General features: G+C 39.6%; 1 protein-coding gene across 3 annotated transcripts in view; it reads right to left on the bottom strand.

Moving 5' to 3' along the window:
- PTPN1 (protein tyrosine phosphatase non-receptor type 1) overlaps positions 1-27,341 on the bottom strand; it is a 67,655-nt gene that overhangs the window by 22,768 nt on the left and 17,546 nt on the right. The window lies entirely within an intron of this gene.

Consider the following 27,341-nt stretch of genomic DNA (forward strand, 5'->3'; position numbering starts at 1 on the left):
TGCCTGGACTAACAGAAGATGCACGCTATGCGTCCTGCTAGGTGGATCCCCTAAATCAACACCCCTATGATACTATTTAAAAGTCTTTTCCTTTAAGTCTGTATTTTACTATACATTATTAAAAGAAAAGCTCATCCAACAATGTGAATATACTTAATGCCACTAAAATGTACACCTAAAAATGGTTACAATGGTAAATTGTGTGTTATGCATAGTCTATTACAACTTAAAAAAAAAAAAGACGAACCCACAGTGAGAGAACACGAGAGCAGATAATAGCAACACAATTTTGGAAGCTGGAAATCAGATTGATTAGTGGTTGGCAGACCTGAGAAAGCTCAATTACAAGCCAGCAGTGGGGAAAGCAGAGAACCATCATGATTTCCACCACAGAACCTTCCACAGAGAAGCGCAGAAAGTGTGCTTCTCTGGAAGGAGGGGTGGGATTCACTGCAGGGGAGCTGGGCAGAGCTGCCTGAGGGGAGCAGCATCTCCACTCCCACCACCCCCTTCCGTGCTGCTGGGTGACTGCTGCCTCAAAACTCTGCAGAAATCTGGAGATTTATTTTCTGGAAGATGTAAATCAGGGGGCAGAGTGCTCTCTAGATGATCTGAGCAGACAAGAGGAAAGACCAAGAGATGCCATTACAGGGGTATGGAAACAACAGCCTACCTGCACCTAGAGGCCCAGTGGCCAGATCTGTGCTGATAAGCTCCTTACACCTGCTCAGAGCTCGCTGCAGACCCTGTAGGCCCCTATTCTTCATCATGTACACACCACTGATTACAAGATGTCAGAGGAGAGAAAGCCTCTGATACAAAAGAGATTTAAAAGAAAAACAAAACAGGCAAAAAAAGCCCCTTAGAGGAAATAAACTGCAGAGAAATGAAAGCTTAAAATATATACATTATTAATATACTCAGATAAGATACTGTATCCATGGATTAAGAACAGGACGTTGTATACAATAAAAATGTCTCTTGCAACTTAAAAACAAGATGGCAGAAATGATAAGCTTAACTGAAGAGTGATAAGATAAAGGTAGAAGAAATCCTACCTTTCCAGAAGGCAAAGCCTAAATAAATAATAATAATGGAAAATTAAGCAAAACAAAATATAAGAAAAGAATACATTAAAAAATAGTTCAAGGAAATCTCCCAGACACATCAAGTGCTCATCAAAATGATAAAAACAGACCCATACTGAGACACACTAATTTGCAATTCCAGAATCCTGCAGACAAAAAGAACATACTGTAAGTTCCCAGAGAGAAAAAATAGTTCACTTTCGAAAGATAAGGTAATCAGATTCTGCAAGAACACTGAAAGCTGAAGGGCAAAGGCGCAATGCCTTCAAAATTCTGAAGAAAAATAATGTCCAACTTAGAGTTCTATACACAGCCCAATAATCAACAAGTGAGAAGGGACAAGAAAAACATTTCAGATATGCAAGGTCTCAAAAACTTTACCACCCCTGCTCCCTTGCTGCAGCAATCCACTGGAGCATGTCTTCCACCTGAGTGAGGAAATAAACCAAGAAAGAGAAAGATGTAAGATATACAGGACAGGGGTTGGGGGGAAGGATCCAACACAAGAGCAAAGGCACAGGAAATTTCCAAAAAAGCTGTGACGGGGGAGGCCCCAGGATGACAACCATGTACCAGCCCTAGGAGGCAAGCAGCCAGATTGGCCCAGAATGACTCAAGAGACAGACGAGTTAACAACATGCCTTTGTCCCCTGTACCAACCGTGACCAAACGAGACCACCAAAGGGAAATGAGAAGACCTGAAGTCCAGAAAACAGGGAATCCAACTGAGAAGCAAAGCAAAGAAGTCTCAAAATGGTAGCTGTGTGGCAGCCTACAGACCCAGCGACCCAGACCAAAGAACAGAGGTCCCCAGTAGGGACGCCTCCAAGACCAAATCTGAAGCTGAGAAATCACCTGAAACTGCTCTGTCCGAAACAGCAGCCCAGCAGCCACGAGCCACACGTGGCTATTGAGAGCACTTGAGATGCAGCCAGCCTGAAAAGAGATGTTGCGCAAGTGTAAAAATACACATTGGATTTTGATGACTTAGTGCTAAAAAAAAGTAAGGTATTTCAGATATTTGAAATACTATTGGTTGAAATAACGTTTTGAACATATTGGATTATGCAAACTATACTACTACTTTCCTCTGCTTCCTTGTATCTTTCTTACTGTGGCTACTAGAAAAAGCAGAATGACATATATGGGTTGCGCTGTATTTCTATTGCATAGCACTGACTGAGCTTGTGGAAAATTGTTCTGAGAGGCTATCAGAAGCTATGGGAAGAATTAGCAACAGGTAGAAAGAAAACTCTACAGATGAAAAAAAGGCAGGAAAGTATTAACTACAGGAAAATCTATTAAAAAGGAAACAGTCCAGTACAACACTATCTGTGACCGTGTGCATAGGCAAATAATGTACACAATGAATATGGCTTTAACCAAAAAGTATAACATACTGGGAGAATGGCGGAGGGGAAGCAAAGTGGGAAAGCAGAAGGAATGGCTGTTTAAGAAAATGAAATCCTATACCTTAGGAAAGATCTAAATCAATGAATCCAAAGATAAGCATTTTCCTTAGAAATACGGAAATAAATACAAGCTAGAGTCAGCAGCTCAAAGAGTTCAAAATAGTCATCCATGAAGAGAAAGACTGGGGAACAGGGAGGTATGGGCAGCAAGTAACTGGATCTTATTATAAGCTTATCATGGTATTATTTAAGCTCTTAAACCATGTATACATTCAACTTGGATTTAAAAAAAAAGAATGCCCACATTCTGCTATTCTACTTATTAAAAAAACTACAAAATGACGAGGAGTTTTTGACTCATACTAGAAATGAGATAATAATTTAAAGCTATGATGATATATTATAAACCCACTTGGGATTAAACAAATTAGTCCAGTAGTAACTTAGCCATCACATCATTTATGGATGAGATTAAGCTTTCAGGGAAATGCTACACAACACAGAAAAATGACTTGAAAAAATAAATCTCAGTTTTAAATCTCTTATTCTACTTGTTATTTGGAAGTGTTTACCAAAAGGTACGAATTTTGCCTTGTGATGTGAAACAATCTGATCACTCCAGCTGGTGTGACTAGATGAAGATGGAAGAAATCATTGACATGGATAAACCACTGAACTAACAAGTATTCATTCAGAGGAAATAAGGGCCAAAATAGCAACAAGTGTGCAATTAATTTTATTCAGCCAAAGGATTTATTAATCTGTACTTTTTTGGTGAGAGAGAACACAGCAAAACTCGGAGATACCTAATAAAAATAGGAGTTATTCACACAATACTTTTTAAAAAAGAGATTCTAAAATTAAGGTATACTCATAGAGCAAAATGCACAGATCTTAATTATGTATTTCAATTAGCTTTTCTGACCAGCTTTGAGGTATACTTTACAAATAATAAAATATACCCAGTTTAAGTGTTTCTCTATTTTAGAATGGCATATGGGAAATATATGCATGCTTTGAATACAAGTATTTACATTTCATTCGGTAAAATAAAATGCCAGGATCAGAGTCTTAAAATTGAGGAGTGATAAAGTACCTTTAAAATTAGAAGTAACTACCAACAGTGGTTTAGAAGAAAGCACATACACTACTGTACCACAAACCTTTATAGAACTACAGCAAAACAAGATTTCTGTATTCTAAAACTGTATCAAAGGTAAGCTAACCTTCTAACTGCGGTAGAAAAAGCAGATCCCTGACTGATGAACAACTTTAAGGAGACTTTCATCCCAAGCATGAAGTATCCCTAGAAGATCTTTGATTACTCTGACCAAAGATTAAGTAATCCACCAAAGTACGTAAAATTTCCACACACAGAATAAAATAAAGGCCTTAAAGCTGATGATGAAAAGATGAACGTTGGGTAAACTGAGGAGCCAAGCCAAAAAGGAAACAATAAACTTGCCATGAAACATACTCCCAGAAGCATCCCCTAAAAAATACCCACTGAACGTTTCAAGAATCATTCAAAGTGTACCTCATAATTTCAGGGATGGGATCACACTAACTTAGAAATTTTACCAGTGGGAAATTAAATATACCAACAAATAGATAACCTATCCATTTCCTTCCCTCGGACAGTTCTTTACTGGCTTTTTAGAAGCTTACTTCCTATTCTTAGTGTAGGTTTCAGAAATGTCATAGAACGAAACACCATATGTAATGGACGTCAAACGTTCATGCTCTCTTGGAGAATAAATCTGATGATGTGCTACTGAAGCAGAGCTCAAGTTTGGTCAAAGCTTACAGGCAAATGGTTTAAATTACACTGTATCATTTTATATGGGCACCCAAAATGATCTGACTCATCTCTATAGTGAACTGTTTTCATGAGAGGAAAAAAGCAGTTCTTCCAAAATTATGATTTGGCTGGGCTAGAAAGCTGGGCTATAAAATGCTTGATAAAGTTTAAACAAAACATCTGAACTGGAAATCTTAAGAGGCAAGGAAGTGAGCACGGCAGAAACTGACATTACCTGAATAATTTCTAAAGCTAGTTATTTCCCATCTTCCCACACTCACTTAAGATAACAGATGACCTCCCAGTGAGTACAAAGGGATATAACATGCTTATAAAGCTCTGGTAATTCTGGAATGAATTAGGGCCCAGAGTGAATCAATTTCTGTATTTACGGGAAAGCTCATGATCCATTATTCAAATACCTCCCAAATCCAATTAGGCAAAAAGTCAAACTTGGGTGAAAAGCTGGTAATTTTTCACTTGAGATTTCCGTTTTTGAAAACACATAGGCATAAAAGCCAATCCAGCCTTGCAGAAATATTTTCAGGTTTATAGCACTTTGTTAAGTTAAACCTAGCAATTTTGGTTTTAACACCTTTTTCTCTTTAGTCCCAGAATAGGGTGAATGTCTCTTATTGGCTCCACAGTAAAATGCATATTTCTCTTAAAACTATTTGAGAGTGATGAGGTGGAGCCAGCATCTTGTTAAAGCTGGGAGTCTGCTGGGAAGGGCCTAGACCTTCACTTCTCTCACCCCTCCTAGCACCGGCCCAGGCTCAGAGTAGGCACTCAACCTAATTCTAGTGATGGAATTAAGGGATCATTCCAAAGGTCCCCCTCAAAGAGTCCTTAAATCCATACCAATCTGCTTCATTTTATGGTACAGAAATGTTCTTGAAAGGGAATATGTTTAAGCAAATGTCTGGTCCAATCCTGCTTTCCAATCATTTTATTATTATTATTATTTTGCTGTGCAATTGAGTCACACGGCCTCCTGACAAGAGAGTACCAAAAGTGTTACTAAAACGTGGATTCAAAGCAAAAAGGGTTATTTTTAGATGGTTCGGACAGCCATCTGTTTTAAAAGTCTAAAGGAAGAAAGGACTCCAGTGGTACCTTTTATTTGCTAGAACTGCAGTGAACTACAAGTCCCTTAGCACCTTCAGCATCTTCTATGCTCCCCCGCACCCCCATTTTACAAATGGTTGCCTAATTTGATTGCTCCCACCGTTATCCAGTACTTTATGGAATCTACTGGCTCTCAGAAATAGACAGAACTAGACTGAAGGCAAATGCAGAAGTACAGTAAAGACAATAATTTAAAATGCAGTAAGTGAACATACAGGGTGTACATTTCCTGGAACTCTTGCAGTAGTCACCACTGAATAGGGAGATATATATAGAAATGGGGGGGAGGGGTGGCTAGACTAAAATTTTAGCAACCAACTCTTCAAAATAACTTGTTGAACAAATTTCATTATTCATAAATCTCATTATAAATGAGAATATAAAATTCCTGTATAACAAAGTATACATTGAGAAATACACAAATTATCAGTCAGAAGTTCAATGTCTTTCAAGTTGAAAGCAATGCTGTATTCTTTATCTATACTAGTTAATGGAACAATATAATTTACTACAAAAACCTTAGGAAAATATTTTATTATATTTATCTGTTTATATAATCAATACACGAGAAGTCACATACTCAATATTGTTAAATTTTAAGATAAACTACAACGCTTAGATAATAATGAAAAAGCTTAAAATTTAGCTAACAAGCACCAAGCTTGCTTTGGTTTAAAATTTAAAATGATTATGTACTGAACAGAAAAAGATGATGAAAAGTAAACCAAGAACCTAAGACTCTCATGTGGTAGTTGAAAGAGAAAGAGGGGGAGGGAGGAAGGAACAAAACTGGCCAGCATTTAAAAGGCAGAAGGATATACAATAATCATCCCTGCCAGAGCTTGAGGAAATGTTGGGTCATCTTGTACACTGGTCGGGGGTAAGGTTAAAAGAAAATGGAGTTACAAATCACTACCAGAACAATTATGTACATTTGGAAAACAACATGGAAAAAAGCATAATCAAATTGTTTTACAAATTCGCCACAAACGAGGATGAGGGCAGGAATGGAAAGTGTGGAGTACCCTTCACAAAGGGGAACCATCTGGTGGACATGGTGGGACCAATTTCACGCTCTGATGTGCACCCTCTGCTCTGAACACAAAGCAAGGTTGATTAAATATAAAGAAAAGCACAAAGGCACAGCTAGGCTCAAAAACAGAACAAATGAAAAAAACAGGCCTCCCACTCAAAGTGATCTGCAAGCAAGGTACCAAAAAGACAGAAGGTGACTAGTTCTGAAAAAGATAGCCAACAAATCAACTAGAAAAATAAATCTATCCCACAAGAAATTTATTGTTAGCACTTTAAAGATAAATATATTTGAGATCAGGGATAAATAAAGGAATCATGTATAAAAAAGATGTTATAAATAAATCTAGGGAGGAATGAAGCCAGAATAAGTGGATAGGAAAGAACAAATGAGAAATCTTGGAAATGGAATTGACAATCACTGAAATTTAAACAACAACAAACCTTAACAGATGAAGATAAAAACTGTGCACTGAACACAAAGGATGGGTACTTTGAAAGCAGAGGAACACAGCATGGAGAAATAGGAGATGTGAAGGAGCAGTTCAGAGACACAGAGGATAGAGCAGCCCCAGCACACCCCAAAAATATAAATCAGTACCCACACGTTAGGGTCAGAGTAAAGCTGCAAAACAGTAAGGATAAAAAATCTTCAAAGTAAATCACAACATCTCCTGGAAGCTTAACAGAACGTTAACATTGTCATTTATTTATTTTTTACACAACTGAGTAGTTAACAAAGAAATATAAAAATTGCGTTTCCAAGTACCACTGACTTTAAACCTTATTTTTACAACCCTTAAAGTATCTGTTTTTTGTTTTTTTTAATCACTTATGTTTTCTGTTAAATGTCATAAATTTCACCTTGGGCAGAAATCAATAGGCAGAAAATGAATCAGACTTACAGTAATTGATGTCAATGAAACATATTGGAACAAGTATTTTTTTTTTAATGCTGAGAACCACAAAACCATTCCTGTAAGAGAACAGTCTAAAAAATTGAATCTACTTTCACTTCTGTTTTGTTTACCTTCTGCTTCCCATAAGGACAGTTTAAGTGTTCAGGCCCTGGGGTTCTGGCACTTTGCCGAGGACAGTGGTACAGCTGACTAAGGACACAAGTAGTTGGCAGACATCTGAAAGTGGAAGGTTTACACCTTCATTTACATGGAACCAGATTGCCAACCACCAGCTTCCTCCTTCCATGGTTAATTTCCCTAAGCTCAGTGGTTACAGGGAGAGACCTTAGGAACCCACACGGTATTCCTACTCTGAAATAACAGAACCATACTTATGAAACTGATGATAGTCTGTGTATAATTTGGGAGTGTAAATGGGAGGGAAACAGAATGTCAAAATGCAACTAGCTTTGGTTAAGCATTTCTTTAATATTCCAAGAGCAGTACAAGATTCTGTACCATAACCAAAGAAAAGGCTTTTGCATTATTGTTATCAACCAAATGAGTTTTCTAAATATTTTCTAGATGTAAATGTACTTTTCTACATACCATTTCGGGGATTAGGGCTGACGAGGAAAGACGTGACCAATGCCCAAAAGCATTATGAAGCGATAGTTTTTTACTGAAGCCACAAAGATAAAATGACAATTTGGGGAAGAGGGGAAGCAGGTGACCAAGCTCTTCTGCCTGGCTTTCCAAAGAATTCTGTGTATGTGGATTAAAGAAGCAAGGTCTAGAGTCAGTGTTTGAGTCCCTGCAATTCATCCAAATATTTATTGAGCACTGACTATGTGGCAGGCAATAAGGATATGAAGATGAACAGCTAGATAAAGAGACGCTAGGTTCTCAGATAGGCACTGTCACATGTACCTCACACAAACACATCCATGACTATTCATCAAGAATTAACAGTAAAACAGGATTAAAGCCCTGAGCAAGTGGATACTCTACCTACACCCCCTCCCCACCACCAAGGATCTGATCATTCTTGGAAAGGCAGAAGGAATGATTCAGAAGCCCCAAACTCTATCTGCACCTGCATTTCTTTTGTTTTTGTTTTTTTGCGGTACGCGGGCCTCTCACCGCTGTGGCCTCTCCCGCCGCGGAGCACAGGCTACGACGCGCAGGCCCAGCGGCCATGGCCCACGGGCCCAGCCGCTCTGCGGCATGGGGGATCCTCCCGAACCGGGGCACGAACCCGTGTCCCCTGCATCGGCAGGCTGACTCCCAACCACTGTGCCACCAGGGAAGCCCTGCATCTGCCTTTCTTTTTGCTTCCTCCTGTGGCTTAGATTAAGGGTTCTAGCATTGAACTGTGCCTGAGAACAATGGAACCACGCTGTATGCATAAAACCACATGCACCACACATTATGGGTAAATTAAGGATAACCTGACCTATGCACAGATTTCTTATCTTTTTTTAGACCTCAATCTAGTGTGAGATGCAACTCTACTTACATAAAGCTAATTTAGGATGTTGCTGAATAAACAGCAACGGTCTTAAAAACTTCAGGGCTTCAGGAGAAAAATCTCTTTGGGCCAACTTAGTGAGAGAGGACTTTTAATAAAGTCAACAGTTCAGTGAATGCTTACTACTTACCACGCCGAGACATGTTAGTCTAATCATAAGGTTACAAGAGACAAAACCCCATGTGAGCCCATAGCCTGTGGCTTTCTATCTGTTTTCTCCACTAAGAAGTCATACAATACTCAGAGTTACTTGAAATTCCTAATTAAGAAAACATCTGAATGCAGCAAGTGAAAGTAACATTCTGTGAATGACTTTACAGCCATTTGTTTTTTAAGTAACTTATCATAACATCAGCATTGATGTCACATGTCACCCCTGCTTATAAGACACCTGGAAAAGTGGCAATACCAGAGCAAGATACTACTGCTACAGGCCAGAGGAGCCCTTGAAGTGTTTTGAAGAAGGTTCACTCTTTGTTTTGTACATTATGTGGATTTTGACAAATTTATAATGACATGTATCCTCCACTAAACAGAGTATTTGCACTGGCCTAAAACCCTGTGCTCTACCTATTCATCCCTCCCTCTCTCCCGGCACACCCCTGTCAACCTGTCAACTGATCTTGCTACCGTTTCCATAGTTTGGCTTTTTCCAGAAATGTCATACAGTTGGAATGATATCATATGTAGCCTTTGTCCACTTTTTTTCTATTAGGCTGTTGTCTTTTTCTTAATGATATGCAGTATTCTTTATGTATTCTGGGCACAAGTCCTTTGGTGGTCACACACACTGCAAATGTTGGCAAAAGCCAACTGATACACATATCTAACCACCCCAAAACACAGGGCTTACAACAGCTTATTTGCTTGTGATTCTAGGGGTTGGCCATTTGAGCTAAGCTTAGCTGGGATGGCTTGTCTCTGTTCCATGTACTGTTGGCTGGGTTCACCATATGCATTTGTGATCACTGGTGGCCCACTGGCCTCACTTACAAACCTGGTGCTTGGCTGGCTGTTGACAAGGGTGACAGCAGTAATAAGGTCAGTGTCGTTCATCATCCAACAGGCTAGCCTGGGTTTGTTCACACTGTAGTGACTGTAGAATTCTCAAAAGCAGCAAGAAAGATATGCAAGTACAGAGACACTGCAGGTTCAGTTCCAGACCACAACAATAAAGCGAATATCACAATAAAGTGACTCACATGAATTTTTGGTTTCTCAGTGCATATAAAAGTTATGGTTATATTATACTAGTCTATAAAGTGTGCAAAAGCATTATGTCTGAAAAAAACAGTGTACATACCTTGATTTAAAAATACTTTATTGCTTAAAAAATGCTAACCGTGAGCTAAGCCTTCAGTGAGTTGTAATCTTTTTGCATTAGTAACATCAAAGATCACTGAGCATGGGTCACCACAACAAATATAATAATAATGAAAAAGTTTGAAATATTGCAAGAATTACCAAAATGTGACACACAGACAAAGTGAGCAAATGTTGTTGGGAAACTGGTGCCAGTAGACTTGTTTGACACAGGGTTGCCACCAACCTTTAATTTGTAAAAAACACAATAAAGCAAAGTGCAGTAAAACGAGATATGCCTGTATGTTTTTTAGGCCTCTGCTTGTGTCATTATCACCAACATTCTACTGGCCAAAGCTAGTCACGTGGCCGAGCACAAATTCAAAAGTGATTGTCCACCTCTTGGTGAGAGTCACATTCAGAGGGGCATGAATGTGACAGACAGGGATGGGAGGAATTTGGGGCCACTTCTGCAAACAACCCAAAGTTAATGGTGTCTTTTGATAAAGAGAAGCTTTTTTTTTTTTAACATCTTTATTGGAGTATAATTGCTTTACAATGGTGTGTTAGTTTCTGCTGTATAACAAAGTGAATCAGCTATACATATACATATATCCACATATCTCCTCCCTCTTGCGTCTCCCTCCCTCCCACCCTCCCTATCCCACCCCTCTAGGTGGTCACAAAGCACTGAGCTGATCTCCCTGTGCTATGTGGCTGCTTCCCACTAGCTATCTGTTTTACATTTGGTAGTGTACATATGTCCATGCTACTCTCTCACTTCGTCCCAGCTTACCCTTCCCACTCCCCGTGTCCTCAAGTCCATCTTCTACGTCTGTGTCTTTATTCCTGTCCTGCCCCTAGGTTCTTCAGAACCGTTTTTTTTTAGATTCCATATATGTGTGTTAGCATACGGTACTTTTCTCTTTCTGACTCACTTCACTCTGTATGACAGACTCTAGATCCATCCACCTCACTACAAATAACTCAATTTCATTTCTTTTTATGGCTGAATAATATTCCATTGTATATATGTGCCACATCTTCTTTATCCATTCATCTGTGGATGGACACTTTGGTTGCTTCCATGTCCTGGCTATTGTAAATAGAGCTGCAATGAACATTTTGGTACATGACTCTTTTTGAATTATGGTTTTCTCAGGGTATATACCCAGTAGTGGGATTGCTGGGTCGTATGGTAGTTCTATTTTCATTTTTTTAAGGAACCTCCATACCGTTCTCCACAGTGGCTGTATCAATTTACATTCCCACCAACAGTGCAAGAGGGTTCCCTTTTCTCCACACCCTCTCCAGCATTTATTGTTTGCAGACTTTTTGATGATGCCCATTCTGACTGGTGTGAGGTGATACCTCATTGTAGTTTTGATTTGCATTTCTCTAATAATTAGTGATGTTGAGCATCCTTTCATGTGTTTGTTGGCAGTCTGTATATCTTCTTTGGAGAAATGTCTATTTAGGCCCATTTTTGGATTGGGTTGTTTGTTTTTTTGATGTTGAGCTGCATGAGCTGCTTGTAAATTTTGGAGATTAACCCTTTGTCAGTTGCTTCATTTGCAAATATTTTCTCCCATTGAAGAGAAGTTCTTAAAGGTCAATGTAGTTCAATTTATCAATCTTTTCCTCTATCGTTTTTGTGGGGTGTCTTGTTTAAGAAATAGTTGCCCATCTCAAGTTCATAAATACAATCTTCTCCATTATTTTTGAAAAAATTCAACTGAAGAAAAATGTTTTTCCATACAATTTCATTTATATCTTGATTATGCCTCAAGATGTTGGAATAAAACATACAGACGACAATATGGCATGTCTGTCCCTTCCAACAGCCGTTTTTGTGCACAGTAAACACTACTCTAACTTGACCAGCAGGCACTCAACGTCTGCTGAATGATGAACACAGAGTGACTGTCTCTGTCCTTTGCCTACCAATCTTTGAGAATATTAGTATTTTTCTTACTCATGTAAGCTCTTTACATATCTTGAAGCCAACAATTCTTTGTCTATCCTGAGAAACCACTTTGCCAATTTATTTGTTTGCACATTTAAATTTAATTTCCCCTAAATAAAAATATTTTAAGTGTGGGAGGATTATCATAAAATGTCATTATAATAACAAGAGAGCTGCCACTTGGCAGAATTATGAGTGATTTTTATTTTCTATTGTTTTCCACAGCGCATATGCATTACCTAAGTAATAAAGAGTTTTAAAGTAGTTTAAAATTTTTAAGTATTCAAACCTATTGACCTTTCCCTCTGCGATTTTCTTTATTGCCTCTAATGGTAGAAAGTCCTCTTCCTCAGTATGGTAGTAACAATTTAGAAAAAAAATTTAATCTTAACCCATCTGGTTTATTTTCCTTCTACAATTTTCAACTATACCCATTATGTTGCCTTTAAATCTCAAACTATGCTAAGAATAGATGTTTCTTCTGGTTCTGACAGCTTAACAGTTCCTCTATGCTAATCTCTGTGTCCGTCTATTACAGTAATTCAAATTGTATATTACAGAGTGCTTCCTCCTCCCTTCTTCCTAAACTCCAATAGGAACAAAATGCAGCTGCAACTGATCATTCAGATTTCAGAGTGAACAAATCACTATTTTTAAGAGAAAGATGAACCATTACAACTAGGTAGAGTTGTGTTTTTTTAAGAAGATTAATGCAGGCTAGATTCATTCTTTGCAACTATTTTAGCAAATTAAAGATCAAGAGGAACACAGGAGATTAAAATGTAGGGAATTAAAAAAACCCACTATAGTATTTCTATAGTTAAAATGAATACTGTTACTTTGTTCTTCTGTAAGGAAAGAGTAGGCAGGATGGCTCTGGCACAAAACTTTTCCCCCATATTTATCTGGTATGTATTATTATGCGTATAAACTTGTAGTGAAATAGAAAAAAAATTAAAACATTAAATTATTTCTGTTCACCATGTCCATAAGCAGACTATTTTTTTTAAGCAGACTATCTTTTGAAAAGCATAGTTCTCCATGTCAGTTACCTGATTTCTAACATTTTAACTTCCGTCAAAGCAAATTTTAATTTATTAAGTGTACTTAAATAAAAAGCAACTTTCAGAGTAACTACTTAAAACAAGATCCAGCATAAAATACCTGTGTGCCAACAAATCAAAGTAGAACATCTTCCTATCTCCTTGACATATTTAGGGAGATGCAATTGTTTAAAAACGGTTCTATCCCTTCCTTCTCTCCAGCCATAAGCCTCCGGCAACAGCTACATGATCTTTTGGTCATCTGCCTTCTTAGAACTGGATACATAAAAAAAAAAAAATTCCTATACAATGAAAGGAGGCAGTAAACCTCTGCTAATAACATATGATCAATTTTTAGAAGGCTGACTGATGCCAAATACTTCCTCAAGAGGATTTGCTCAATATCTCAATGCTACAACTAAAACTATATAGGAACCAAAATCCATATACATATTGCTAGAGACAGACCTTGGGCCACTATTATTACATAAATAACTGAAGCTATTGCAGAAGTAATATCCTTTAAAGATAATACAATACCTAGGTACTCTTCTCCCCAAGGCTCACAAAATCATGACATCTTCATTGGGCTAACAGGAAAATAAATCCCTAGGACCAAATAAATCAAACATTTTACAAAAATCAGGATAAATAAAGAACTTTAGGGACACTAAGTCTAGTGACATTTTCATGTAACAGCAATGCCTAAACTTGAAAAAAACTCACGATTAGAATGTTTGTTTTCTTACTGCACTGTAAAGCAATCTTCAAGTAAACAAGATTACTCAGAGCAAACAGTGGGAAGTTTCAGTGAGATATGTTCATTAGAGAACAGGATAGTTAAAAAGCCAGAAATGTAAAATTATTTTAAAGGTAATTGATCTCACCACCCAAGTATATTTTTTAAAGCAAACCCTTACATACGATGCCAAAGTCAAGTTTTGAGGATCACCTTCAGAGTCAAGACTGCAACACTGCTATCACTGTACTTGCAGCCAATTTTTGTTCTTGCGTTTCAGGTTGTACCAAGTGCTGACGGGGCAGGTGGCTCTGTCGTCGCCCCGTCCTCAGTGAGTTCCTACTTGGTGGGGTAAGACCGCTGTGGCCACAAACAATGCTACTGAGTAGAAAGTCCTGCTCAGAGGCAAAATCTATTCACAGGAAGAAGGGAAAGGCAATGAGAGGAGTTGGTAAAAATGAAAATAGTAAACTCAGGGGTAACTGTGGAGCAGCCACATCTGGTGCAGAGGAAAGAGCTCTTTCTGGCACTGCTGGCCTGTTACCTCTCCTTGCCAACTTTGGTTGGCATTAAGGGGAGAAGATACATCATACAGCTATATCTAAGCTGTTTTGCCTAGTCTGTTCCAGCACTGTTGCTTGAAAGGAAACCTTAGCAATGAAGGCTGGGGTGGAGACAGGATGGCCATTCTCCATTGGAGCAACCCCAAAGTCTGCTGCCTGTGTCACTCTCCAAGCCCTTGCCATCACACCAAAGGTCAGAGAGGAGAGAGTGGGCCCACACCACACGAAAGTGGCCTGCGACCCAGGTCTCTGTGCCCAGACTCCTAGGGGTGCACAGGGCACACACATAACACCTCCTAAACTTGCCTCCGCTCAACAGGGCTGGAGAGGCTTTCCAAGAGAGATTGCTGGCTGAGCCTCCTCAGCTCAAAGGAGCAGGCACTTGAGGTCCAGCTTGTTCACTGGCAGAGCACGACTCCTGCAGACACAGGGCCCTCAATAAGGATCCACTGAATGGGTGGGCTAAACATGTCAGAACGAACCAAGGTGAGATATGAATTTGGAATTATGCAAATAGAGATAGCATGAGGATGGCAGTGGAAAACAAATAATGAATGCAAGAAGAAAGCACCAGTGACCCAACTAACTGAGAACTCTGCTCTCTCTTTGACTTCCTCAACAGAAAGGTCAGCGGTGATTTCCCAGTAATGAGTAATTTCCTGCTATGATACCCAGGGAATGGCTGGGTGTGAGAGAAACATTTCTTGGAAGGATGTGCCTCTTCCCCTCTACTTCTCCTGCAGGCAGCACGATTTTCTGATGTGGTACACTCCTGGAGAAGGCTACATTCCAACTGAGATGAAATCTAGGCTCCCTACATCCTCCCTACAAACTAGGGAGGAGCAGGTCAACGGCTGGAATAGCAGGAAGGCTTTTACATGGAGTGCCTGAGCCAGGCCGAGGAGGGACTGAACGTTGTCAGCACTCAGCACTCCTAAATCAGGACCCACCGGGGCCCTCTGCTGCAAACAATATTCAGGTAGAAATGGCAAATGCTGTCTTCCTAGCTCCTTGTGCCTAGCAGAGCTCGATATGACGGTCGGCTCCCTAAGGTCGTACTCCGAATGTATTTCCAGGCTGATGGTCCCTCAGCCCAGACCCTGGATGGTAACATCAGCTTTCCTTGACATTTCACTTTCCTCTCCAAGTCCAAAGAAGATGTGGTTCTGGCTCCTCTGACCCCTGAGTATTCAATTTTTTTTTTTAAGTATTTGTTATGATGCTTGGATTTATTTCAAAATAAATTAGAGCTGGGAAGGGTTAATGGGTAGGGGATACAGAGGAAAAAAGATGAGCCATGAGTTTTTAATTATTGAAACTGGGTGACGAATACGTAGGGGTTCATTATACTAGCCTATTTCTATATGTTTGAAAGTTTTCGTGAAGGATTCTTGCAACTCAAGTTTTTTTTAAAGTAGGGAGGAATGATATGATTGGATATGTGTTTTTGAGCGATTACTCTGGCTTTATGATTCTGGGAAGACAGTGGCAGCAGTGGCCACAGTTTTCCACTCTCCCTGAATCCCCATAAAAATAAATGGAGGACTTCCCCAGTGCCACAGTGGTTAAGAATCCTCCTGCCAATGTAGGAGACACAGATTCAATCCCTGGTTCGGGAAGATCCCACATGCCATCGAGCAACTAAGCCCGTGTGCCACAACTACTGAGCCTGCGCTCTAGAGCCCGTGAGCCACAACTACTGAGCCTGTGCACCACAACTACTGAAGCCCGCAAGCCTAGAGCCCATGCTCCACAACAAGAGGAGAGAGGCCCACGCACCACAATGAAGAGCAGCACCCGCTCGCCACAACTAGAGAGAAGCCCATGGGCAGCAACGAAGACCCAACGCAGCCAAAAATAAATAATAAATAAATAAACAAACAAACAAATGGAGCAACAGGATAGCCAAACCAACACAGAGAACCCCTCAGACAACAACTAAATCAAAACCAGAGACTCTGAAAGTACAAGGAAGTGGGGGACAGCCAGTTATTAAGACCCATGTGGTATCAACATTTGTGTGGGAGGAAGGAGAATCAAGACAACAGGGGGTTCTGATGGCTGTGACCAGGAGAACCCCAAATCATCAGGTCTCACTGGGAATTGTGACAGGCCAGCTTGTGTGAGCAGCCAAACTAGGAGCAGATCCTGTAGGCTCCAATTCACAGGCATCCCCATGCTCCCCCTCCCCAAGGTGCTGGGTCAGCCTAGGCCCTACAGACTCTCAAAACTAAGACCTTCTAAGTAAGACACAGCCTGCACGGAGGAGAAGCTTCTTGGAGCAGAACAAATTGAGCAAGATACAGACAAAAGGAGCAAAGGAAAGAGAAGGTTGAGATAATAGGTAAAAATGGGAGGAACAGGGGAAGCAGATCTTAGAAACACAAGATGCTTTAAAAATCACTTCACAAAGCCAACTAAAGAGGGAGCCTGACAGCCCTGGGCTAGAACATCTATCTGACCCACCCCTTCCTTCCTAAAACTACCGGGAAACTGTTCACTTAAAAACGGTCAGTAGACAAGGAACAGCTGAGTTCCACACAGCATTAATATATGAAAGAGAATAAGGGACAAACAATATCCCTACGGAAGACAAAAGCAGGCTAGAAAGATGCCCACAAAAGATGAAACTAATCCAACAAGAAACTAAGAAAATGGTAGAAGCTATGGAATAACAACATAAATGAGAATGAGAACTTAAGAACCAAAGTAACTGGAAAAAAGAATGATCTGAAAAGAGAAGTGAAAGAAATCAGGAAAGAATTAAAAAGAAAAGAAGAAAATATTTTCAGAAATGAAGACAAAACAAGGAGGAACACAAGAGCAAATAAATAGGTTTAATGCCTTAAAGGAAACAGAAAACAGAAAACAGGAGAGTTTAAAAAAAAGAAATTCAAAAAGAAGTAACCAAAGAGAAATAGGTTCCTTGTACTGTTATAATTGTTCTGTAAGTTTGAAATTGTATTTTTTTTTAATTTAAAATTATATTTAATAATTTTTCATGTTTTTAAAGCAAATTATTAAGATTTTAAAATTGTTGAGAGGAAGTGAAAGAAATAAATGATAGGCAAAGAAGATCAAACATACACACAACAGGCTGAGTCCCTGAGAAGGAAATCAAAGCAATGTAACAAAAGAAATACTGAAAGCTTGAATTTAAGACTCTCCTGAAATTAAAAAAAGAAAAGGTTTGAAACTATACATTGAAAGAACACATTGATTTGGGGGAAGAATTCTTCTTGGACCCAAAATGGCCAAGAGCAAGATATGATTTAATAAATGATTACACTTTGAATTAAAAGATTTTAAAAATCCTTTGGGAATCTAGCAAAAAGACCAAGTCACTTTTAATGGCTAAAAATTAGACCATCAAACATCCACAGCAATGCTTTATACCACAAGACAGTGGAATAACATATTTAAGTTACTTAAGGAAATAAAATGTGATCCAAAGATTTTTATATACAGACCATGTGGCCTTCAAATATTAAAGCTGCAGACAAACTGTTATGAACGTGCACTGTTAATTCCCAGAATATTGTTTCTATAAACCATTCCTGAAGAAGCTAGTAGAGAATGAGCATCAGGCAACCAAAATGACTAGAGAGATCTAGAGAACAACTGAGAGTGAGAATTAATATTTACTAGTAGGTCTAAGATAAAAGGATGGCTGTAAGGGAGATGGTGTACTATATAATGTAGAGTACAACCACCAAAGGGAGTGTGGAAGGCAGAAGAGGAAGAGTTTTTAAAAAAGAGAATAATCTTGTTAATAGTTTTATAGATATTGACTGAGACTCTTCAGATAGCAACTGAGAATATTTCAAATCAGATGCTGGGGGGAGAGGGAAGGGAAGAATAGTTGATTACTAGGTAACTTCAATACGGCTCACAGAAGGGAATCACAGTAATACGCAAAAACTGAGGGCACTAGGGGTATATAATAAAGATATTAGTATAGAAGGAGTCATTAGAAAATATAAGCATTCTTAAATACTGAAAGACTTATTATAAAATTCCTCCTCAAAAATTATAAAAATAACATGTCCAGTGTATACAAAGATGTAATGAAAAAACGTAACCAATGTTAACAGTCTAGTATTGTCTACTCCTCCAAACATGCAAAATAAACAATGAATTCTTAAATAATGAATTCATTATTTATGAATTCTTACTATTTGTTTTTACATAGATAGGCCCACATTATACATATTATTCTATGATAAAATCTTGTTATCCAGCCATCTAACCTACCTTCATTTACTCATGTAATTTTTCTTTTTCTTACTCATGTAATTTTTCTTAAACTCGTTTTCTAGGTTGATCAATCACACTGCAAATAGAATAAATCCGTTTCTCCCAATTGTTTAGCAATGATTTACTTTTCTTATTACTTTATCTAGAGCCTCCAAAATAATGTTCAATAACAGCTGGGTTAATATAAAAACAACTTCAGCATTTTAACAGTTAGGTTTGAGAAACAGGTTCTTTTGTTGAAGTAGCTTCCACATATTCTCACGTTACTAAATTTTAATTATTAAGAGCTGCTGAATAAGGCCAGCCAGAACTCAACAGTTATTTTTCATTAGTGAGAGCCTAACCTCCACGGAGAGATCCTATTCTGGACAGAAAGAGCTCCCTTCTCTCAGTATCCAATAACAAGACAATCATGCCTAACTAGTTTTTCTTCTCAAGTCCTTTCCATTTGCTTGGATAGAGTCCCTTGGCAGTTAACTCCTCCTTTTAAATTTTTTCAAGCTGATTATCTGGTTGATGTGCTTTTAGCGACCCCATGCCACTTGATGACTAGCGTCACTCATCCTGGCTTCTCTCCTGCTCTATTCATGCTTTCTGAACTCAGTTACAGTACTTTAAAACAACTTCCTTTTTACTTTTCATATGTCCTATTGTTTATTTCCTTTTTACTCCAAAATTGAAAATTGGGGGTATTTTCTCAACGGGAGCATTGAGAAAATTCAAGCAACACTGAAAACCAGACCACATATGAAAATCATATGGCCACCGGAAATCAACTGACTACACATGCAGCAACCAAGTGGTGATTATCTTTTTGGTTATTTGTTCGACAGAGGGGGAGTCAGTAGACAGATGACCTCAGAAGAATATTTGCTCAAGAAATAACAGCAAAGATCTCTAAGCCTCCTTTGTTACCTGTACTTTCCTGGTACATATTTATTCTTCTACTTACTCTGTTCTGCTTAAATTATAGGCAACTCACTGTCAGGCCCTTTTCAGACACTGTTGATAATTCAGTCTATTTTGAATGGCATTAAATGGTTCTCTCTTGGTTAGAAACCACCCAGAGTATCTTTCAGCAGAAAGGCCAGAAACTATAAACTGGCTAAACTGTCTATAAACAATCACTAAGCTGGTAAAGTACATTTGGACTATTTTTAATCTATTTATTTCTCTTACAGGTAGCTGCTTTTTGAAACAAGTTTAGAGAAAACACACAATGGCATGAGAGGGATATAAGATTAGGAGAGGGCGGGCTTCCCTGGTGGCACAGTGGTTGAGAATCTGCCTACTAATGCAGGGGACATGGGTTCGAGCCCTGGTCTGGGAGGATCCCACATGCTGCGGAGCAACTAGGCCCGTGAGCCACAACTACTGAGCCTGTGCGTCTGGAGCCTGTGCTCCACAACAAGAAAGGCCACTGATAGTGAGAGGCCCGCGCACCGCGATGAAGAGTGGTCCCCGCTTGCCACAACTAGAGAAAGCCCTTGCACAGAAACGAAGACCCAACACAGCAAAAATAAATAAATTGATAAACTCCTACCAACAACAACAACAACAAAAAAGATTAGGAGAGGGGATGCTTTTTGAGGGCAGAAAAGAAAAAAAACTAGAATGAAATCACATAAAAAATAGCATTACTGGGCTTCCCTGGTGGCGCAGTGGTTGAGAGTCCGCCTGCTGATGCAGGGGACATGGGTTCGTGCCCTGGTCCGGGAAGATCCCACATGCCGCGGAGTGGCTGGGCCCGTGAGCCATGGCCACTGAGCCTGCGCATCCGGAGCCTGTGCTCCGCAATGGGAGAGGCCACAACAGTGAGAGGCCCACATACCGCAAAAAAAAAAAATAGCATTACTAATACAAGAGTCTATGGGAAACAAATAATGCACACACAAATGAGCCCAAGTAAAACTGAGTAAATATGATAAGATGGACAAACTGTTACCAATGTCAATATCCTGGCTGTGATAGTGTACTACAGTTTTGCACAATGTTATCATGGTGAAGGAAACTGGGCAAAGTGTACAAAGGACCACTCTGTATTATTTCTCACAACTGCACATGAATCTGTAATTATCTCAATAAAAATTTCAATTAAAATATGATTGGCAGAATACAGACAGAATGTTTATAGTAGTTATACTCTGCAGTGATAGGGATAAAGAAAACTTTTATTCTTTTTTGTTTTCCATAGTAAATATATCACTGTATAATGAAATATAGTATAAATTACAAAAATAAGAATTCTTAACAAGGGTTGAAAGGATATAATCAAGACTTTAGGTATTTTAAAAATATTTTATAAAATCTCAAGGAATATGAATGAGTAGAGTGAATACAGGACTGTTCAACAAATCAGGGGATTCTAGTATAAGACAAATCCTTAATTTTTGAAACGTGTATAAACAAAGGAGAAGTACTACTTTCTGCCAGTGAATAATAAACTTCTGGGAGTCATTATCTCAGGAGGTGACATACTCTGGTGACCAATGCTCAGGCCATGCATGCCTTCCCTGCGTTCTTGAAAATTGCTAAGCCACTTCTAACTGAAAGGCTCACCCACCCCACCCTGTAGGCCTCGCCCAAGGATTCACTGACCCCTTCATACCTGCTTAAAGCCCCTTCTTCAACACTCTCCTTGTACCTTTTATTCTTCTTTCATGGCACTTCCTCCACAATTAATAGTTTGTGTGACTGTTTCATGTCATCTCTCTCCTGTGACTATTAACGAGACCACAGGTGTGTGTTCCCTATCACCCTCACCCCTGTACTTGTCACTGCCTAGCACACTGCCTGGCATCCACAGGCACCCAATAAAGTTGTAATGAATTAAGTGCCAACATAATTTATATGAACTTATAGGTGACCATCATAATGGTTTATAGGATAAATTACGACTCTTCTGTTTAATAATTGTTAGGTAGATTACCCTTAAGTGCTGAATATGGTTTATTTAATTCCACAAACATTTCTGAAGGGTGTACAGAAATGCCATCTTATATGGCAACTAAATTCTATAGTTAGCTGTGAGGCAAAAATTTCATGCAATTAAGATTAAAACCTTGGGAAAAATACTTTAAATTGCCAGCATTGAAGCCTTAGATATTTTAAAGCCCGGATCTTAACTTCTTTTGTTTCTCTTTCACCAGTAGTCTCCCCTTCCCTACAGAGGATTATCAAGGTGTGGTCTGATAGGACAATGTGGTATTTAAAGGAATTTCTCTTTTTTTGCTTTTTGCTTGTATAGTTTAAGCAAGGTTAAATGAGTGCATGATACAAGTTCGCAAGGTGACACTAGGCCAGACACTACAGTACACTCAGTACTGAGGATACGAAGATCTAAAAGACATGATCTCATATTCTCAGAGGGTTCACATTCCAGCAAAGAAGAAAATAATATATAAGCAATAGAATTAAAATAGTAATTCATATAAAATATTATTATTATTTTTTGGCTGTGTTGGGTTTTCATTTCTGTGCGAGGGCTTTCTCTAGTTGCGTCAAGCGGGGGCCACTCTTCATCGCAGTGCGCAGGCCTCTCACTGTCGCGGCCTCTCTTGTTGCGGAGCACACGCTCCAGACGCGCAGGCTCATTAGTTGTGGCTCACGGGCCTAGTTGCTCTGTGGCATGTGGGATCTTACCAGACCAGGGCTCGAACCCGTGTCCCCTGCATTGGCAGGCAGATTCTCAACCACTGCGCCACCAGGGAAACTCATAAAATATTATTAAGTGTTAAAAAGGAACAGCACACTGCAAAAAATGCTATTTGGCATGTCAGAAGCAGAATACGTTTTCTCAGTGGCTTTCTTCCTGTAACCAAATCCTAATTTTCCCCTAGAGAGATGGATTCCTCAGGTGAATTAGGGAAAATTAATACATTCAGGTATAGAGGTAACAGAGAAAGCATGTTAATATTTCCCATAGAACAACAAAAAAAGGGAACTTAACAGAAAAGTCAGCTCAGTGTCGGGGGCGGGAGGCACCTGCTCCACTGAGGCAGGGCCAGTGAGCTGAAAGGAGGGTGAATGGTGGCCGCTCAGCAGACAGAAGATACAGCACCAATGACAACCCAGTTTGGAATGTGCAGGGAAGGGGTGGGGCAGGGGTGCTGGTCAGCAGAGCTAAACCAACACCCTTACCCAGACCTGCTTGAAGCACCTGTGTTAGGTGAGGCCAAGGAATCAGGAGACTACAGTCCCAGCAATGGGGAGCCACTAGAAGTTTTCAAGTAGGACAGGGATAACACTTCTTGTCCCATGAAAGACAGGATGGAAACAAAGAGCCTGAACCAGCTGAAGGTGACCATAAAAGGCCAGAGATGAGGAGGGCCTGAATGGAGACAAGGGAAGAGGATGAGGAAAGAAGGAAAGAGGTTCAGATGCACATTTCAAGAATGAAGTTGGAGGACTTGGCAATCAGTTGGATGTAAGGGTAAATCAAAGAACTGAAGGTTACTTTAGCTTTTGAGTCAGTGCAACTAAGGACAGATACACATATTAACCTGTAAACAAGTGTCTACTGATTTTATAATTATTCAGTGGATTTCACAATACAGGAAAAAAAAATGCTGGGTGGTTAAAAAAATATATCAAGCTTACAAGGCAAGGTAAAGCCATGCTCTACATTACAAAATACATCCTCTAAACAAAAGCATGAGAAAGTCTACAGAAACCTATTTAATATAAAAATAATGCATTAGAAAATATATAAAATCTTACGGGTTCCCATTTCTATCTGATCTATTTTAAAAGAATGTAACATATTTGCACAGGTTAAAAAAAAAAGGCTTAAGTGCTTGAGTGATTTTCTGGCAAAATAATTAGACATTTTCAGAAGAACTGCCAGTAAATTAGAGAGAGAAAATCTGAAGTCTCATTTGGATAAAACTTGCTAAAACCAGAAAGTGCTGTTTAATATGACAGCTTCTATGGCCAGACAACCCCACTCCCCCTACCCCTTCTGTGCTCACGATTATTAAGGGGAATAAAATGCTAGAAACTTTCATCACACTATGCCAGAATGCACTTGTAGAACGATCTGCAGTTTTGGGGAGCAGCCACGTTCCACCTCCAGCCCCACCTGACCCACCTTCTCGTTTACAATGATGCCAGACTGAACCTTTCAGAAGTGGTACATCACACCTTCCTTTCTGGGTGGGCTTGGGTGGGCACAGTGTCCCTTTCTGCTGAGAAGTGAAATAGCAGCTGTCAAGTGAGGGACAAAAAGCCAAACACGAACTAGCAGGGAACCTCCAGCCCTGCAGCTCTCCACAAGCCAGTTTAAAAGCAGCAAACTGCTAAATGGAAACACCCAGACCAACTATTGCCATCAGCTAAGAGCCCAATTCCTCAGCATCTCAGCAGTGCTTGGTTGAGGACAAAAATGAGGTGCAACTTGGGTGCCTGTGGGTTCAGGGAGGGGAATGTGATATTATGGGAGATGATGGCCCTGGAGGCAAACCCTTTTATCACAAGGCTGCCAGGGCCAGGCCTGCTGTGCCATTCAGATGCTCTCCGAGGTCCCATTTGCTATGACCAGCTAATGCAGCCTGTCCTTACCCTACAAGATTTCTTTGTACCAGGTGAAGCACAAATCAAGTCATAAGAGACCACAGAGCTCACCTACCCAAAGGTGTATCCAGTCTCCTGGCAGAAGTCATTTTGGACTCTGAAATACTGCTGTGGACAGATTCAGAAGATTTAAGTAGGAAGTGTGCTGTACGGTTTTGTGTACTGTCATGAAAAGGTCTTATCTGAAAACAAATCTTAGACAAGAAATGTAATCAAGGGAGGCAGTATTAATTATAAAAGCTATTATTTTCTGCAATGTGATATATAACACAGGAGAATGAAATGGAAATACAGGTGCAGTTTATAAAGATCATAAAGATCAGTCATCTGGGATTCTACAATTTCTCACAGCAAAATTAACATGTGATAACTCTGCCACAACATTTAATTTTGAAAACCTCAAAAAGACTATATATTTATTTCAAAAGCAGGAGACCCTGATAGAAAATTCAGTTGTAGACCAGAGGCAAAAACCCTGGTCCAAGCAAAAAAAAAAATGGTAACCAAGGAAAAAAAGGTCAATGCCTGGGGACCCCGGAAGAAGACAAAACGGGGTAATGAAGAGACAGCCAGGCCCAAGAAGTGTGCTGGGAGCTGTCATTGTTCTCTAGCCCCAGAAATGCCAGCCTAATCTATTCCTCACGGCTCTAACCTTTAATCCAGCCTCTCCTCCAAAATCCATGAGAGTCCATATTACTTAGAGGTGAGAAGAAAAACCACTTCCAGTGGCAGGGCTGCATGAGAAGGGGATGTATTAATACACACCTATAGCCACCCCCCCACCACATACACACACACTCTACCCCCCAGATGGAACCCAGAATGGTTTTTATTCATAAAATCACTATTATGTATAATATTAAATATATATAGTAATCATCATCATATATAATAATTCTATGGGAAAATCACATATGATATTAATAGGAATACTTCAGGTATACTGCAGAATAAATAGGTACCAGGGTAAGCTTGGAACTTAACCACCATTCATAGCACTGATTCTACAGAAAATGTTCAGAGTCCCAGACAACTAACTTGCAACCTTTTGAAGCAGACACATGTATGTATTAGGAACTGTCTGTACTTTCATGCTTGGTTACCAGTTGACTCTCTGCCAGCCAGAAAAGTCCATCTGAACATTGTTCTCATGAACTGACCCAAAGAGATTTAAGGGGACACTCTGGATAGTAATAAACTTTGAGCCTCACAGCCAGGGACTCCATGACACACAAGACTGGTCGTAGCTTTCAATTTGAAGACTATCAATTTAAAAAGGACAAAACAGGCATATTAAAAATCAAACAAAAAACAAAACTCTTGAACACAAAATTCTGCCACAAACTGAGCCTGTTGTTTTACAGGCCGTTGTAGTTTTCTGGCTGTCTATTAGCATCTCTCCCAACTTGCTTAAGCATACGGTTGTTTCTATCATCTATCCTCTTCAACTGGCATTGGTAGATTATAGATGTACCCTTAAATACAGAGATAGAAAGCAACTACAGATTAGATAGCAGAAGCAGCAGTTTATTGCTAGTTTGCAGCCAATCAAACGTCACGAGGCACACAGTGAGAGAGCCCACAGAGCTTGGTAACGACGTCAGTGGCCAACCCCACTTGCCCCACATCCTTATAGGGAAGCAGCCTCAAGATCCAACATGTTGGTAATTGCTAGTGGTGGTTGTGGTGGCCATGGGGGGAGAGAGTGGTGAGGAGGGGAAGCAAGGATGGGGGAGAGCAAGACAAAGAAGATGATGGTGGGTGGGGACTCGGTAACACACAGACTACAATACGGGGACCATACAAGTAGGTCTGAAACCAACAAACTGGAATATAAATGCTAACTGCTAACTGCTTCCCATACTATCTTCAACACTCCTTCAAGACTCCTGCCAACAACTCTGTCTTTAACACTATTTCTATTTTGTTCTCAACTGTTCTACCTCTGGCCTTCAAACTTGTTAAAGGCACTTTTATGTTTAAAACAATCTCAGTAAGTAACACTGAGGATCCAGAACCTCTGCTCTGAGATGAACAGAATGAAGGCAGGTGAGCGCTGCAGTCCAACAGGAAACCTCTATTCGTTTAATCACGGCTACTCTGATGAAAGGTATTCCTAGGGCTCCGGGAAAGCAGCACGTCTGGAGGAAGGGACACTGAACCGGGAAGAAAAGAATTCTCTTGGGTTACAGGTCTGCTCTGTGACCACTTAAACCATGCCAGATCTCAGTTCATTTGAGAAACAACCCTGACCCAAGTCATTCACCACAATGACTTGTGTTTAACACAGGTAACAGAAATGTGCCCTGCAAATTGTGAAACTAAGTGCGTTTATCTAAATTTGATTACATTCACAGAAAAATTCTGGTTTAAAAGACAAACCTTTAAAAAAAAAAAAATCAAATCCACAAGAAGCCAAACCAACCCGAAATATCCCTTCTTCACCAGACTAGACATGTCATTCTGCTCCAAGCTACTAATATAAAGCCAAGCCTGCCTAGGCAAGAACAAAGCTTTTACATTTATTTTTATTCCTCTCCTCCTCTTCTCCATTCAAACAATACCGCTCATTTTGTAAGAACCAGAAGATGAGAGAAAAGTTGAGATCCACAAAAAATAGAATAACCTTCAGGGCTGAACCAAGGATAATACGTTAAGAAAAGAGTTGAAAACAAAAGCAATGATTTCGTTTCACATGCACATGCTTCACCTGCCCAGAATTTTGTTTTGCTGGAAACTTTCTGGCAAGATCAAAATCTCAGGAAATTCCAAATAAATGAAACTCTAAAGGCAAATTACTTAGGAAAAAGGATCTAACTTCAGAGACCCAAGCACGCTCCTGCCATTTTTATCCAGTTCTTTACTTTTATAGAGGAGCACCAAACCAACCATAAAATCATATGCTAACAAGAGCTCTGCATCCTGCAAGTTGACAACTCTGGCTTTTAATAAATGCCTCTATTTCCTGTCAGCACTGGTCAGTCCCTGCTACCAAACCTATGAAGTTTC

This window comes from Phocoena sinus, chromosome 15 (genome assembly GCF_008692025.1).
Source record: "Phocoena sinus isolate mPhoSin1 chromosome 15, mPhoSin1.pri, whole genome shotgun sequence".
Classification (NCBI taxonomy): Eukaryota; Metazoa; Chordata; class Mammalia; order Artiodactyla; family Phocoenidae; genus Phocoena; species Phocoena sinus.